General features: G+C 41.9%; 1 long non-coding RNA gene across 1 annotated transcript in view; it reads left to right on the top strand.

The window, feature by feature from the left end:
* The window catches only part of LOC147105186 (uncharacterized), an 88,681-nt gene that overhangs the window by 72,510 nt on the left and 908 nt on the right, over positions 1-15,263 (top strand). Inside the window, exons 2-3 of the long non-coding RNA XR_015081761.1 lie at positions 12,299-12,411; positions 13,367-13,396. This is a non-coding gene — a long non-coding RNA (uncharacterized LOC147105186). The remainder of the gene's footprint in view (positions 1-12,298; positions 12,412-13,366; positions 13,397-15,263) is intronic.

Genomic DNA, 15,263 nt, shown 5'->3' with positions numbered 1-15,263 from the left:
TGACTTTCCATATTTAACAATATGGGATTTTTTTCTGGTACCACTTGCACATTTGGTGATATGCTGGACATTTTTTTTCTCTCATGCAATTTACCACGGTAATAATAATAATAATCTATTGTTGATTAACTAGATCTTTTTGTTTCATGGCATAAAGTGACATCTCTGCTTCACTCTCGTTACTTATAGTGCTGCCGCTATTGCGTAGGTGTTCTAGCTGTGTTTTGCTGGCTTCCACTGCTCTGCAAATGTCAACTGCTTTCTAGATTCTGTTCTTTTACTGAGGCCGTCTATGAGACGTCCATACTCCCAACTGGCCATTTTTTAAAATCAATTACAGATCGATCAGTGCTTTCACCTTGAGTTAGAAACCTGGGCTGGAATTTTCCTTACCTTGGCAGGGCCGGTGTCCATGGCGGGTCCCGACCCCGCTGCTGGCTCCATCCCGCTGTGCAAAATGAACTTACTTTAATGGGGCCTATTAAGCCTGCCCAGCGCGTTACCCGGTCCAGTTAGATGGAGCGGGTCTGGTGACGTCACTCATGATGCGTTTTAAGCCAGGATCCTTAAAGGGACCCTGGCCACATTAAAATTTTAAGTTCAATCTAAAATAGTGGGTGTTGAATCTTTACTGTACAATAATATAATAAAAGTTATATATGAGTGACAAAGAAATATTTAAATAAAATTATCATTAAGTAATATGACTCCATCTACAAATACGATCAATGACATCATTATAAAAGTACATTAATTGGGAAGTTATTGGTGCTTTATTCACAAATCTATAGACTTTTGTATCAGTAACTGGTACAAATAAAAGATGTGTGTATAGGTTATACATAAAATTAAGCTGATTTTTAATGTAATTTTAAATGGGTGGATTTAAAATCTTATGCAAGTTCAGCGGAAGAGCTGCGGAATCCCTGACAAACAGTGTAAGTGGGGCTTACAATGTGTTTCTGGGATTTCTGCAGCTCTTCTGTTAAAGTTAACAATAGACAAGTGATAGAACCTCTGCAGAAATTCACCCTAAAAATTTAAATTAGTCATATTGAGGGACTGAAAGCAAATTGAACCAGTGGAATGAGTGATGAGAATGAAATTGTTACGGTTGATGACTTGATTTAATGTGTAACTGGACAATCACAGTATACTGTGATAAAAACCTGACCAGTAACAACACAAAAATTTATTTAAATGGTATACGTCAATTTTTATAGTGCAGATCAATTCACTGCAATTACTGTTCAGTTGGAAGGCAACAACCGAGAATGGCCAGTGAAAAATTAACATTTACCAGTAGTTTTTCAAGTAGAACAGAATCTCCATCAATCTGTCAGCTGATGTAATCAACATTTTTTTTGGTTTGTTTTCCATACTGTCAAGTCATCAGCTGGAGCAATGGCCGCGGAACTCACGCCTCAGGTTGACAGACATGGTTCCCGAGCTCTGTGAATCCAGTGGCCATGCAGGGAAATTTACAAAGTAGGGGGAAAAAGGCTCTTATGTGCCTGTAAAGTACCTCATAATGATTTCAATTGGGTCCCCCGCTGCTGCAGGTCGGGTCGGCTCCACGCTGACTGATGTGCCTGTGGGAATGGCACATGGGAGTGAGTTGATAGCGGGTTCCCAACCCACTGTCAAAAGAAACAACTTTCCTACCCGACCCGCCACCAATCTCGCCCGCTACCACGACGGAAAATTCAGCCCCTGCTGTTAAAACACATTTTTTTCATTTGTAATATTCTTCTGAGGTGTGAAATATTCATTAAACTTGGCCATTAATACCTTCCATTTCTATTTCTCCTCTCCATCACCATGAGGAAATGTGTTATATGTCTCTTTATCTTCCTCAGATATCACATGTAGTAAAGTACTGTTCTCCACTGTTTTGTCGCTGAACCTTTTACTATTGCATACAACTTAAAATATTGTTTCCATTTCTTTCCACGCTTCCACAACATTTCCTTCTTGTCTCCTATTATCTGGGAGCTTTGAACCTTCTGTTCTTATCCTAGTTCTGACGGGACATAAAGTATGTAGCTTGTTGAAAGAACTCTCAGGAGACTGCAGCATGTCTCGAACATTATTTAAAACATCTGCTTCCTTCTCTGAGCACATGCATCTGGAATTTCTTCAGCCGTAATCGACTGAAGATCGGAAGAACCCCAGGAGAAATGGCATATATGGCTAAAAATGTCCCCTTACACTGTTGCCCCAAGGTTTTTATTGCTCTTCCGCTGAAGTTAGGGTGGGAACTTTGGAGAACCCCCATGGAAATTCTCCCTCATGGTGTTTATGTATCAATCCCATCTCTATATAACTTTTTACATATCATAACAAGAATGAGTTTTGAAAATGCATTCTGTATGTCTAAGGAAGGGGACTTTATTATATTTAGGCTTTGCTTGATGAGTATCTAGTTGTCTTAGCAAATATTTTCAAACAATGTAAAATTGTTTAATGAGAGTGGCATCCTTCAGATTCATTCACTGAGACAGAAGCAGCCATAATGCCCTATGCTAAATAATAGCTCTGTCTGTGTGAGTGATAGAGCATCAGCAACACGTGTTGGATTTCTAACTTGCCAAATAAATTGTTCCTTGAAGATACATAAGGGGAGGATCAATGAATTATGAAAAATAAATGATCAAATGACGTAAAGCCACATAACTCATGACTGCCAGATATGCCATCCAATATCCTGAAAGCTTTATTTTTTCATAGATCAGTGGTTCCTTATTGTGTGTGTTCTATTTATACTCCATGTGATTCTGCTGCACAACAAGATACCTTGCAATAGTGGATTATAGTTCATTATTCAACTGAAACAGTCCATTGGTCTGACATTATTTTGTTACTTGACAAGCTTGAACAAATCAGTATTCCCAGAGGAAATACAGGAAACTGGAAGCCTAGGGATAGATATTTATTTACAGATAAAATAGAATGCTCAATTAGAACTTTGGAAGTTTTCATATCATCTAGATGGTGAATATGTGGCATATTATTTTCACGTAGTGGTCATAGAACAAAAGCTCGTTAGGTCTTTGCACGTAGTATTATCCTTACTACTTCAGTGTTTGCAGCGCTGTCAATTTCACAATCCAAGAAACGCCACCGTCGTGCTAATATTTACACCGTTCCTGGTGGCAATGGGCAGCTGATGGAGGGCATGTTTAGCATTTGACTCTACAAGCTTTGTGCAAAGGACGTGAGCAAATAATTATCAAGCAAGACTGTTGCACAGTTTGTATTGCTTTCTTTTCTGATCCAAATTCATTCAGTATTTGTCTTTTTATTTATTCCCTGTGCTTCATTCCTGGTACTTCCTTCCAAGGCTATTATGAAGGGAAGACATCTGATTTTTTTTTTAGTCATAGAATCATACAATGGTTACAGCACAGAAGGAGGCCATTTGGCCCGTCGAGCCCGTGCCGGCTCGCTGCAAGAGCACTTCAGCTAGTCCCACTCCCCCGCCCTTTCTTCTATAAAGTTTTATGTTTATTTACAAATGTAGATTATTATTGCATTCTGTTTGGCTTCTTATATGTATGATGTGATTTTTGAAAATGGGTCATAAGCAAGTCATAAATCACCATCTATAAGTCATCACCAAGAAAAGCAACAGATATAATATTAATTAACCCATGTGCACTGAAACTTCCGCAATGAATGTTAGGTGATGGGCTAGAAGAAACAGCACCACTAGAAATATTCACTCTTTCTAGATTTGTTGTAATTCACTGAGCAACTATCTCTTGACAGAAACCTTGGTCTTGGTTGCTATGGAAGATGTGCTGTTGAGGATATTAATGTAGATAAACATTAGATTCTGTAAATTGGAGGGTTCTCATTCAGTAAAGATGGAAAAGGAAAAAGATTTTGGTGCGAATAATGACTTTTCGAATACCGGTTGCGGTTTTGACGAACACACCTACAAAAAGTCTTCATGCAGTAGGAGAAAAGCAGTACAGGTGAGTCTGAGGCTTGGCTGGCCGAGGAGAAAAAAAATACCAGATGACAAACTACTCCAAAGTATTTTGAGCAATTTGACTTGGTTGCTTTTTCCTTGCTAAGAAATTTGCATATGAGCAAATCACAATTCATAAATTCACCTCGTCTGGAAGAAATTTGCTTTGAGATAAGTAAATTTGCATATCAGCCAATCAGCGGCGAGTGTGAAAGAGATTTGCTTTGAATTTATCTGCTGTGTGCTTCGAATTAAGCGTTGCATCTGAATCGTGACAAATGTGGCTCAGGAAATGTAACACCTGAAGTGTGATGGATGGGAAGTATGTGCAGTCATACAGTTGTTAAAAAAATAGATAGTATATTCCTATAAAAGAGACACATGCACACGTTACCAGTACTTGTGCCTGCAATTCACCATCTTTGCTATAACCATGTCTCGGTAAATAATCTACTGCTCTCAAACAGATGTTCACTCCTGCCGATGCTCACACTGCGCTTCTACCAGTTTGTGTCGGTTCAGATGCTGGTACACTCATTTAGTGTCTTGTTTCCGCGTAGAGATACGAATTGGTTGTGTGCTTGTGAAGTGTAAAGCTCAGTTCTCTGAAGCTTCTTTTCTAATCACTTCTATGAGTAATCTCGCTAAGAGTATTTCTAGCAGGGAACCGACCTGCCTGCAGAATTGAGGATTTACCGGCAGTCTTCAGCCCTTCGCTGTCTGTTCAGGTTAAGATAGTAATGGCTGTGCTGAAAAGACAATGTCACGCATTTTTGTGTTTCAGCAGCACTCTGTGTCAATCAGATGAATGAGAGTTGAAATATCTGATGAGAAAATGATTTCATCATTTAACGTCTCCTTACTTCTGTCCTGACCGAGAAAGAAGTTGAGTGAATCTTATACGCGTCTGCTTAGCAGTAAGGCTTGTTATGACTGTGCTGTCAGCAGTCCATAGTTTCGAGAACACTATCGGAACATGGTGGCAGCACATTGGTGCCACCATCACTGTGCCAACTTATTCAACTGGGAAGCAGATTAACCCATTTCTAAAAATTCATAAATTCATTTCAGACATGCCGGAATATCCTTTGAATTTTAAGAGGGTGGAATATCACATCTTTACCCTGCTTAAAGAACCCATTCTTTCATTTTGTGTAACATGAGTTATGTGATGCTACTCCTTGCACTGTGACTGATAGAAACAGCGAGGGGAACTTTAACCTCCCCTTGATGGGCGGGAGAGTTGTTACGGGGGAGGTTTAAATTGGTAACCCCTCAATCTCTTCCCTCACCGCGACCTCCTTGCCCCCGCCGCGACTTCCTTGCCCTTGCTGCGGTCTCCCTTTCCTCCCGCCCCCGACCCCGCGGTCTCCCAGCTCCCCGCCACCCACCCCGGCAATCTTTCCCCTTGCTGCCGCACTCCAAGCCCCCGCCTCTCCCTACAACCCCCGATCTTCTCAATATTTACACTGGGGTCAGTCCCCGGCTGCTGCCTTCTACCGCAGGCTCTCCCGCCTGCGAGTCGGTCAGGCAGTCAATCTGGCCGGCGGCCGGGAGGGAAATGGAATTACAAAATGATAATGAGGTTCTGCCGTTAAATTCAGCAACTCTTCTCTGTCCCCAGGATTTCCAGGATTCCCAGCCACAAACACGTTCCCAGGCTGCTTCCCTGTAAATATCAGGGCCAAAGTGTATTAGTGTCACAAACTTCACATCGCTGTGATTGATGGCCATGGTTTGGGAGACTGTTTGTAAACAAAGCAAAAAATTGATTTCTTTTACAAAAATCCAAATGTCTCCCAATGAATTGAATCAGCAATGCGGTTTTTGTTAAGACAACTCTAATTATAAAGTGAAAGTCATAAATACCTGTTCTTCATAATGGAGCACTGTGGATTGAGACCAAGATTGCTTTATTTCTCATTTCAAATGAATGGACCTGTAAGCTCTAATGTGCTGGCATTGCAGATCCAAATGAAATTCTGACTGCCACTAATGATTCCATTAACTATTTTCTTATTCTGCCTTCCTAACTCTCGTTACCCCATACTAATGCTCTCCTGTTAGCTCCTAGCTATATTCATTCACTTTCAGATTTCAGGGCTAGAAGAACAGACTTTTCCATAATTTCAGTGGCTCTGTGCTTAGTCAGTAAGAAGCACGCTTATTCAGGGTCTGGATACGACCTATCAATGTTTTCTCTCTCACTCCAAGCTGAGGTGCTTCTCCATGGAAGGTCCCGACTGGTAAGCAGACGGTAAACTGAAGGAGCTCTGTGAAGTGAACGCCCTCGCCCCTGCACAATTGAGGTATACCAAACATCAAAAGTGTGTATGAAGAGAAAAATGTGTGGCAACAGCATTTAAAAAGTTGAGCATATAACTAAAACTATTATATTAAACCATCTGTTAAAAAAAAACATTAAAATTGGACACAAAGCAGTCAGATACAAATGTACACAAAATACATAGAATATATGGTGATGTAAGAAAACTACTAGGCACTTGGTCTAAGCGTTAAACAAAGCTTTAATCAACTGTTTTACAACATGGAGGTCTAGTTGTGTCCTTCACTAGTTCCTGTTAAGAATGTCCTGCGCAAGCTGGGCCCATGCCCGAGTATTTATACTCTCCCTGGACAGCGCCACCCGCAGGCTGCTCAGTAATATTTCATAAGTTTTTCTTTCATGAATGACTGATTCATGTCACATGGGTTTAAATAAGAGCAGCATGCAGACTGAAAAGCAGAAAATTCGAGGTGACCATGGGAACAGACGATAAAATAACTCTCTCAAAATCCTCTGATATATTATGGGGGCTCATTTTGCAGACCTGTGGCAGCAGGGCCTGCTGCTCTTTGAGCTGCTCACCTGTAGCACTGACGCTAAAATGAGGTTGGTTCATTACCTTAACCTTGCAGGGCTCCTGGCACACATTATACGATGTGCTGGGAGCAACACAAGGTCAATGGACGAGATATTCAATGCCAGCAGCTCTTAAAGGGCTGCAGTCACCCTTACAGTTGTCTTGCTTCTGAAGAGGGAGAAATGGCTCTACCAATTGAAGTAAGTTAAACTGCAGCATTTGATAATGCAGCTTTGGCAATTTTGCTGTAACAGTCCCTCCATCGATGAAGCTGCTATTTGGAGTAGAGGGACATCCTCCAGTCAAGAGCATCATCAGAGCAATCTGAATAGAATTTGCAGAAGGGGTAAATGCTGTGTCATATGCGCATCAACTATGTGAACAGTTAAGGAAGAGGTTTGTTGGTTTCTGAAAGGTTGCAAAGGTTAGTGTGCTCCCACTATGCCTATTTTTACACTCTTGCCTTGCAATGCATGCCAGCACCACCTCACTGTAAACACCACAGAGAAACAGACACAGCATTCTGGCACTCCAGCAACTGCTCACCTGCTTTCCAAATGTGGAGATGCCGGTGTTGGACTGGGGTGGACAAATGTAAGAAGTCACACAACACCAGGTTATAGTCCAACAGCTTTATTTGAAATCACAAGCTTTCGGAGCGCTGCTCCTTCGTCAGGTGAAGTGAAGAGTTGCATATAGGCACAGCATATATAGTCAGAGAACACTGCCAGATGATTACAGGTAATCTTTCTAACTGCCCTTTATCACACCTCAGCAAAGAGATAATCACAGCAATCAAAGGTGTGAATGGTGTCCAAACAGGTCAGTCAGGAAAACATTACATCAAAGAACAATGAGGTGGGGTCACAAGGGGTCAAATGTTGCAGATGCTGGGGTCTGTATGAAAAACAAAAAACAAACAAAAAACTATTTTTTTGCTGGAAATCACAGCAGGTCCGGCCGCATCTGTGTAGAGAGAACAAGCCAACGACGACTCGAGTCTGGATGACTCTACGTCAGGTGGGGTTACATGTAGCATGACATGAACCCAAGATCCCGGTTGAGGCCGTCCTCATGAGTGCGGAACTTGGCTATCAGTTTCTGCTCGACGATTTTGCGTTGTCGTGTGTCTCGAAGGCCGCCTTGGAGAATGCTTACCCGAAGATCAGAGGCTGATCACCACCACCTTCTTAAGGGCAATTAAGGATGGGCAATAAATGTTGGCCTTGCCAGCAACACCCACATCTCATGAATGAATGGCTTTTTTTTAAAGCTGCATCTGTATGGAGTTGTATGACCACATAATTGATTTGTAGCCTACCTTACAAACCATGGACATGCCAAGGCTCACTACTGCCAACATCTCCCTACCTCCACCTTGGCTGAGATGCTAAGCTCAGCCATAGTTCCCTGGTATTCTAGAGGGGCTGAGCTCCAACCTACAGCAGTTGGTCTTGTAATGATCTAGACGAGGGAACTAGATGTAATATCTCCAAGTTTGCAGACGACACAAAGCTGGGTGGGCATGTGTGCTGTGAAGTGGATGCAGAGAAACTCCAGTATGATTTGGACAGGTTGGGTGATTGGGCAGATGCATGGCAGATGCAATATAATGTGGATAAATGCGAGGTTATCCACTTTGGTGGCAAAAACAGGAAGGCAGGTTATTATCTGAACGGCAATAGATTGGGAAAAGGGGAAGTGCAACGAGACCTGGATGTCGTTGTGCACCAGTCGCTGAAGATAAGCATGCAGGTGCAGCAGGCGGTTATGAAGGCAAATGGTATGTTGGCCTTCATAGCGAGAGGATTCAAGTACAGGAGCAAGGATGTCTTGCTGCAGTTGTACAGGGCCTTGGTGAGACCACACCTTGAGTATTATGTGCAGTTTTGGTCACCTTATCTGAGGATGGATGTTCTTGCCATGGAGGGAGTGCAGTGATGATTCACCAGACTGATACCTGGGATGGCAGGAATGATGTATGAAGAGAGATTGGGTCGATTGGGCTTGTATTCACTAGAATTTAGAAGAATGAGAGGGGATCTCATTGAAACTTATAAAATTCTATCAGGACTAGACAGACTAGATGCAGGAAGGATGTTCCCGATGGCGGGGGAGTCCAGAACCAGTGGTCACAGTCTAAGGATAAGGGGTAAGCCATTTAGGACTGAGATGAGGAGGAATTTCTTCACCCAGAGAGTGGTGAACCTGTGGAATTCTTTACCACAGAAGGCAATTGAGGCCAATTCATTAAATATATTCAAGAAGGAGTTAGATATATTTTTTAAGGCTAAAGGGATCAAGGGATATGGGGAGAAAGCAGGGACAGGGTACTGAATTTGGCTTAAATAACAACAGAAAATGCTGGAAAAACTCAGCAGGTCAGGCAACATCCGTGGAGAGAAATTTGAGTTGACGTTTCGGGTTGGACCCTTCTTCAAAACTGGAAAGAAAAGAAACTAGATCGGAGGCAGGGCTGCGATCGGACAAAAGAATAAAAGAAACAAAAGAAGTAAAAGAGATTAGAAGCTAGACGAGATGGTAATAGGCTGGGATTAGGTGTAAATTTGGCTGATCAGCCATGATCTCATTAAATGGCGGAACAGGCTTGAGGGGCCGAATGGCCTACTCCTGCACCTATCTTCTATGTTTCTATGTTTCTATGTCTGGATTCAACATACTAGAAGGCTATATTGAATAACATGGGGATTCAACAATTCAATGCTGCCCAGCAGCCGACTCTTTGGATATGCTGAGAACTTGCCCAGCAGCAGGAGAACAGCAAGAGCTGGCATGGATGATGGAGATGTCACCCAGGACAGTGCCATATCAGTCTCACCCATCTGCCCTGCTCAAATTATTGCAGATGCGTCAGTGTGCATATATGGTTTCAAAGTGTGGCTCTAGGAGACTAGATCTCTCCCACCATCACTCATGAAACATTTCTTCATGTAGATCTTCTTGGATATGGCCAGGGACAATTGCCTTGACCTGTATATATGCGTGGTGGGATAAAGCTGGCAATTGTTAAGCACCTAAAGTAGAGATGTACCTTTTGCACGCATCCTTGGATTCTTGTTCCTCCTGCAGAACTAGCCAATAGAATGGTATGTTTAGTGGGATATACATCGGAAATTGACACACTAGACGATTAACATACCATTGGCAAACAGATGGGTGCAGCTTTAAAAAGGCAATATCGTTCTGTATTATTTAATTCTAATATCTACCAAGTAGACTTTAAGAAAAAGGCCTCAAATGCCCATACGGCTATCAGCCATTGTCCTCTTCATATGTGTGCTCAGTGACGGCAGTGTAATTCAGACACTCTGACCATATTATGGAGCCATCATTTAACTTAACTAATTTTGGGGTCTTAATGACTCTAACATCATGCCAGGTGTATAAATCCTGTGTACTGTACCACATTCACTTCCCTGATGCATGTTGGTGTAATATGTGAAACGGGCTCAGAACAAGCCAAAAGCATGAAGACCTGATAGTCTGGCTCACTTGTGCTCAAAGTGCACCTGCACTATTGGTGCTGACCCCCACAGAATTGGCCCCCATGACAGTAAAAATGGTCTAGCACTTTCACCTTTTGGGTGCAAAGCCCAAATTGCTTCGCACTGAAACTAAGCTTGGTGTGTATATCGGGTGTCAAAACCCCATGCAAAAAAGAAAGAATGACTGCATTTATATAGCACCTTTCATGACCACCAGACGTCCAAAAGCATTATACAGCCAATGAAGTACTTTTGAAGTGTAGTTACTGTTGTAATGTAGGAAATGTGGCAGCCAATTTGCACACAGCACAAGCTGCCACATACAGCAGCGTGATAATGACCAGATAATCTGTTTTTAGTGATGTTGATTGAGGGATAAATATTGGCCAGGACACCAGGGATAATCCCCCTGCTCTTCTTCAAAATAGTGTCATGGGATTTGTTACATCCACCTGAGAGCCTCACTGAATATTGCGTTGAGCCCTGATGTTGGATACAAGCTACATTTACTTTAAGTGAAACATTGCCACAAATTAGCTTTCCACTAATGCTACAGTTATAGTGTGAAAACACTCTGAGAAGCAATACAAAATAACCTCTTTATAACACTTCATGTTAACACACAAGAAAGCTACGTGCATGCTATGTATTGTACATATTTTATGGAAATGGAGATAAAATATTTATATAAATCCTCCCATTGTTTAAAAGAATTACAGTTAGCTGCAACATCATTTTATCTGATTTTATGTTTATCTTTTCAACCATTTTCACGTAAATAGCAAGTCATTTTTGAGCTCCAATATGTTGTACCGTGGACTGCTAGGCTACAGGCTTGAGTTTCTCATTCGCATTTATGGTGAGCTCCCAGTTCAGCTGCCCTGTTAGCTGAGGTCAGAAACAAAACTGTAAGACGAGTGTCAAGCGCGTACGGCTAGTAAATGCTGACAAACACCCAGAAGCTGGGTTATCTGCCAGCCCTCTTGGTTTAGGAATGAGTATGACATAGGGAAGGCCTAAAGAAAGGAAAGGATAAACTACTGAAAGAAAACTCACTTTAAAAAAAGAAGAATTCTCATGGCTTCATTGAGGGAATTGGCAAAGAAGTGTTATCTAGCTAGCCATGTGAAGAAAATGAATTAACATCAGTAAATACAGTCATTAGCACAGAATGCTTCAGTAATCATTGTCAATTCAACTGTGTATGCTAATTCAACTCGCTTGACATCTTTCAAGCCATTTCCCTCAATTATATAATCAGCATTCCCTGTTTAAGCAAAAATATTCAAAATATGTTAAATTTGATCATTAGGCTTTGTATCTGATTTTATTTTTATAAAGTGTTGGTGATGAGCGAGTCTCCCGAAGATCCTGATATAGGGCCTTACCACATCTCTCAGAAGCAAAGAATTATCTTTAAGTACAGTTAATGTTATGTCACCAGAAATGAAAACCCAATTGTGCACAGCAAGATTCAAAATCAGCAAAGAAACAATTGACCAGTTAATCCGTATTTGGTTGGTGTTGGTTGAGGGAACAATGTTGGCCAGGTTACCAGGAGAACTCCCTGCTCTTCTTCGAATAATGCTACAGGATCATCAACATCCCACTTAACAACCAGCACAAGCTGATGGGACTTGTGTTTAACATCTCATCAATGGGATGGCACCACTGATAATGCTGCACTCCCTCAGTACTGCACGGAGTATCAACCTATACCATGTGCTCTTGTGCTGGACTGGGACCAGAACAATTATCATTGTAAATATGATAAAGGAGAATTAGAAGAGACAATAAGGAAAATAGTCAGACCAGTCAGTAAATGACACATGAGAAGTAAATATGTCTGTTTCGAAATGAAATACATCAAAGGTTTTTCTAGCTGCACTCCTGTTTTTATTCCTGTTAACTGAATTTTTTTTGCCATTAACTCTGCTTTTTTTTTTACCAAGGTTACACAATTTGTCCTGTTTACACCTAAATTACACAGACAGCTTCTGCAGAACATGTTGCATCATGTTGCTCCATCAGCCTGCCAACCAGCAGCAAGTTGAAGGCAATAACGGTATGAAACAGTTTACATTTCAATTAAAAGTATGCAATAAATTGAGCAACAGAAAATTTGTAATACTATTTCACTGTGAATTGCTGATAACTAAATGCTCCTGGGAAGTGAATTAAATATTGTGTCAAGCATATTATTCACTTAACACAAATTAACCGCAAGTTAAAACACAATCTGATACAGATTTCCCAAATGTAATGCCCCTGGGCTAAGGAGTGGAAGAAATATCGTCCCGAGTTCCCATCGCTAATTTGTATCCATGCTGGTACTGTGTGGAGATTGGGTGAGAACCATAATTGGATTTAACTGTGATTTCCGAAACAAATGGACAGCCTCCCAGCACTCGACACTTAAGGTCACAGCTGGGTGAGGTACTGGAGGACAACTGGTGCCTGTGGAACAATATCCCAGGCAGAGTCAACACCTTCAGAAGAGGGCAGGAAATGGATGGAGAGAGCACAACGTCCTTTCCATGTCAGTGTCAGCTGTGGCTCAGTGGGTAGCGCACTCACCTCTGAGTCAGAAGGTTGTGGGTTCATAGTCCCACTCCAGGGACTTGAGCACGTAAAGCTAGGCTGACACTCCAGTGGAGTGCTGAGGGAGTGCTGCACTGTCAGAGGTGCCGTCTTTCGGATGAGATGTTAAACCGAGGCCCCGTCTGCTCTCTCAGGTGAACGTAAAAGATCCCATGGCACTATTTCGAAGAAGAGAGCAGGGAATTATCCCAGGTGTCCTGGCCAAAACTTATCCCTCAACCAACATAACAAAAACAGACGATCTGGTCATTATCAAATTGCTGTTTTTGGGACCTTGCTGTGTGCAAATTGGTTGCCGCGTTTCCCACATTATAACAGTGACTACACTTCAAAAGTACTTCATCGGCTGTAAAGCATTTTGAGACGTCTGGTGGTCGTGAAAGGTGCTGTATAAATGCTAGTCTTTCTTTTTTCCACAGCTGTTGATTATCAGCTTGGACATCAGCCTGGTAAGCTGTCATTTTATTGAGCTAGCAATCTGCTGCAAGTATTGCAGAACCTTACTAACACTAGCCTTCATTAAAGATGTAAAAGTATGGTTATTTGGGTCTTTGGATTTCAATTCAATGGCAACCCTGTACTTATTGATCAAGCGGTAGATAAAGATCAGGTGTGATGTTATTGGCACTACCACTTTCATCAAAAAAAAATTATTTGAAGGTTATTCATGCCATCGCTCACTACAGAAAACTGAAATGAGACATTGATTTCTAAATGTCAACCAGATTAAGCAACTGCAGACTAATCAATAGAATAATGTTTATTTAATTTTTTGTTCAAATGTTTCTTTCTTTATACACAGCAGATAATGAATTTTACAAAATTATTAAAATATAATTTCATTTATACCCTTTAGATTTTAGCTTATTTTGCAAATCTTTTATTTAAAGCCCCTTTTCAACAAAGGTTATGTTAAATCTCTCTGGGCCAGACCTTGGTGGAGCAGGGCATCTCACGGTGTGAGCCGTTAGTTAGACTTTTCTCTGCACCCTTCAGCTCAGATATTTTGCACCGTAACTTGCTGGAAGTGCGAGCTGATAACGGCGCGCCGAGGCCCCCCGGACATCTGAGACCTCAGTGAACAGCGGGACCAGCAGTTTGTCTCCTTAACCAATGAGATTGAAGGATTGAGAAAGAAACAGAGGAACGACGGAGAAGGAGGGTGAATTAGAGTCAAGTCAGGTACAGAAGGAGAAATAAAGTGAGTGAAAGATTGGATTAAGAGAGAGGGGGGAAAAAAGACAGAAAGGAAAAATTTAAGGACATATCTGAGGGCCACTGCCTGGGGACACAGCTCGCAGACTTGATGAGGATCGAGGCCCACTATTAGGTGCACCTCAGGCCTATCCAATCAGGTACAAGGATCGTTCTCCGGCCCCCACCACCCCACCCTCAGCCCCTCCACTCCCCTGTTTTTTGGGCGCAAACAAAGTTTTACCCCTTGGTGAGTCTCAGTCTGAAATCAAAGACAGAGTCAACTTAAAAGAGCATGTCTATGCAGACTTGCCCAGAAAACCTGTGTTTGAAGTACAAAATAATTGTTACTTTACATATATATATACTTTAGATCGTTTTGTGACACTTGAATTCACCAGCTGCATACGTGGGGAGTTTCCATGGTCTTCGTTCCTCGCCCCCAGCACCTTGAAAAATCACAGTGCTTCCTGCATTAGGCAGTGGAAATATTGCTCGGGCTAGACCAGACTGATACCTGGGATGGCAGGAATGATGTGTGAAGAGAGATTGGGTCGATTAGGCTTATATTCGCTAGAGTTTAGAAGAATGAGAGGGGATCTCATTGAAACTTATAAAATTTTAACAGGACTAGATAGACTAGATGCAGGAAGGATGTTCCCGATGGCGGGGGAGTCCAGAACCAGGGGTCACAGTCTAAAGATAAGGGGTAAGCCATTTAGGACTGAGATGAGGAGGAATTTCTTCACCCAGAGAGTGGTGAACCTGTGGAATTCTCTACCACAGAAGGCAGTTGAGGCCAATTCATTAAATATATTCAAGAAGGAGTTAGATATATTTCTTAAGGCTAAAGGGATCAAGGGATATGGGGAGAAAGCAGGGACAGGGTACTGAATTTGGATGATCAGCCATGATCGCATTGAATGGCGGAATAGGCTCGAGGGGCCGAATGGCCTACTCCTGCCCCTGTCGTCTATGTTTCTATGTTTCTAGCATGCTGTGCACCGGTGATTTGTGGCGCAGCCTGTAACAATCCCTGTCAGGAACACGAGCCAAACTAAAAGGTCAGATGAGAAAAGGGGAAATTAGAAGCATTATAAATGAAACGGTGATAGGAAAAAT

Source organism: Somniosus microcephalus, chromosome 18 (genome assembly GCF_052327205.1).
Source record: "Somniosus microcephalus isolate GS21.2 chromosome 18, FLI_Smic_1.0, whole genome shotgun sequence".
In the NCBI taxonomy this organism is placed as follows: domain Eukaryota; kingdom Metazoa; phylum Chordata; class Chondrichthyes; order Squaliformes; family Somniosidae; genus Somniosus; species Somniosus microcephalus.
This window is presented reverse-complemented; position numbering and strand designations above follow the sequence as displayed.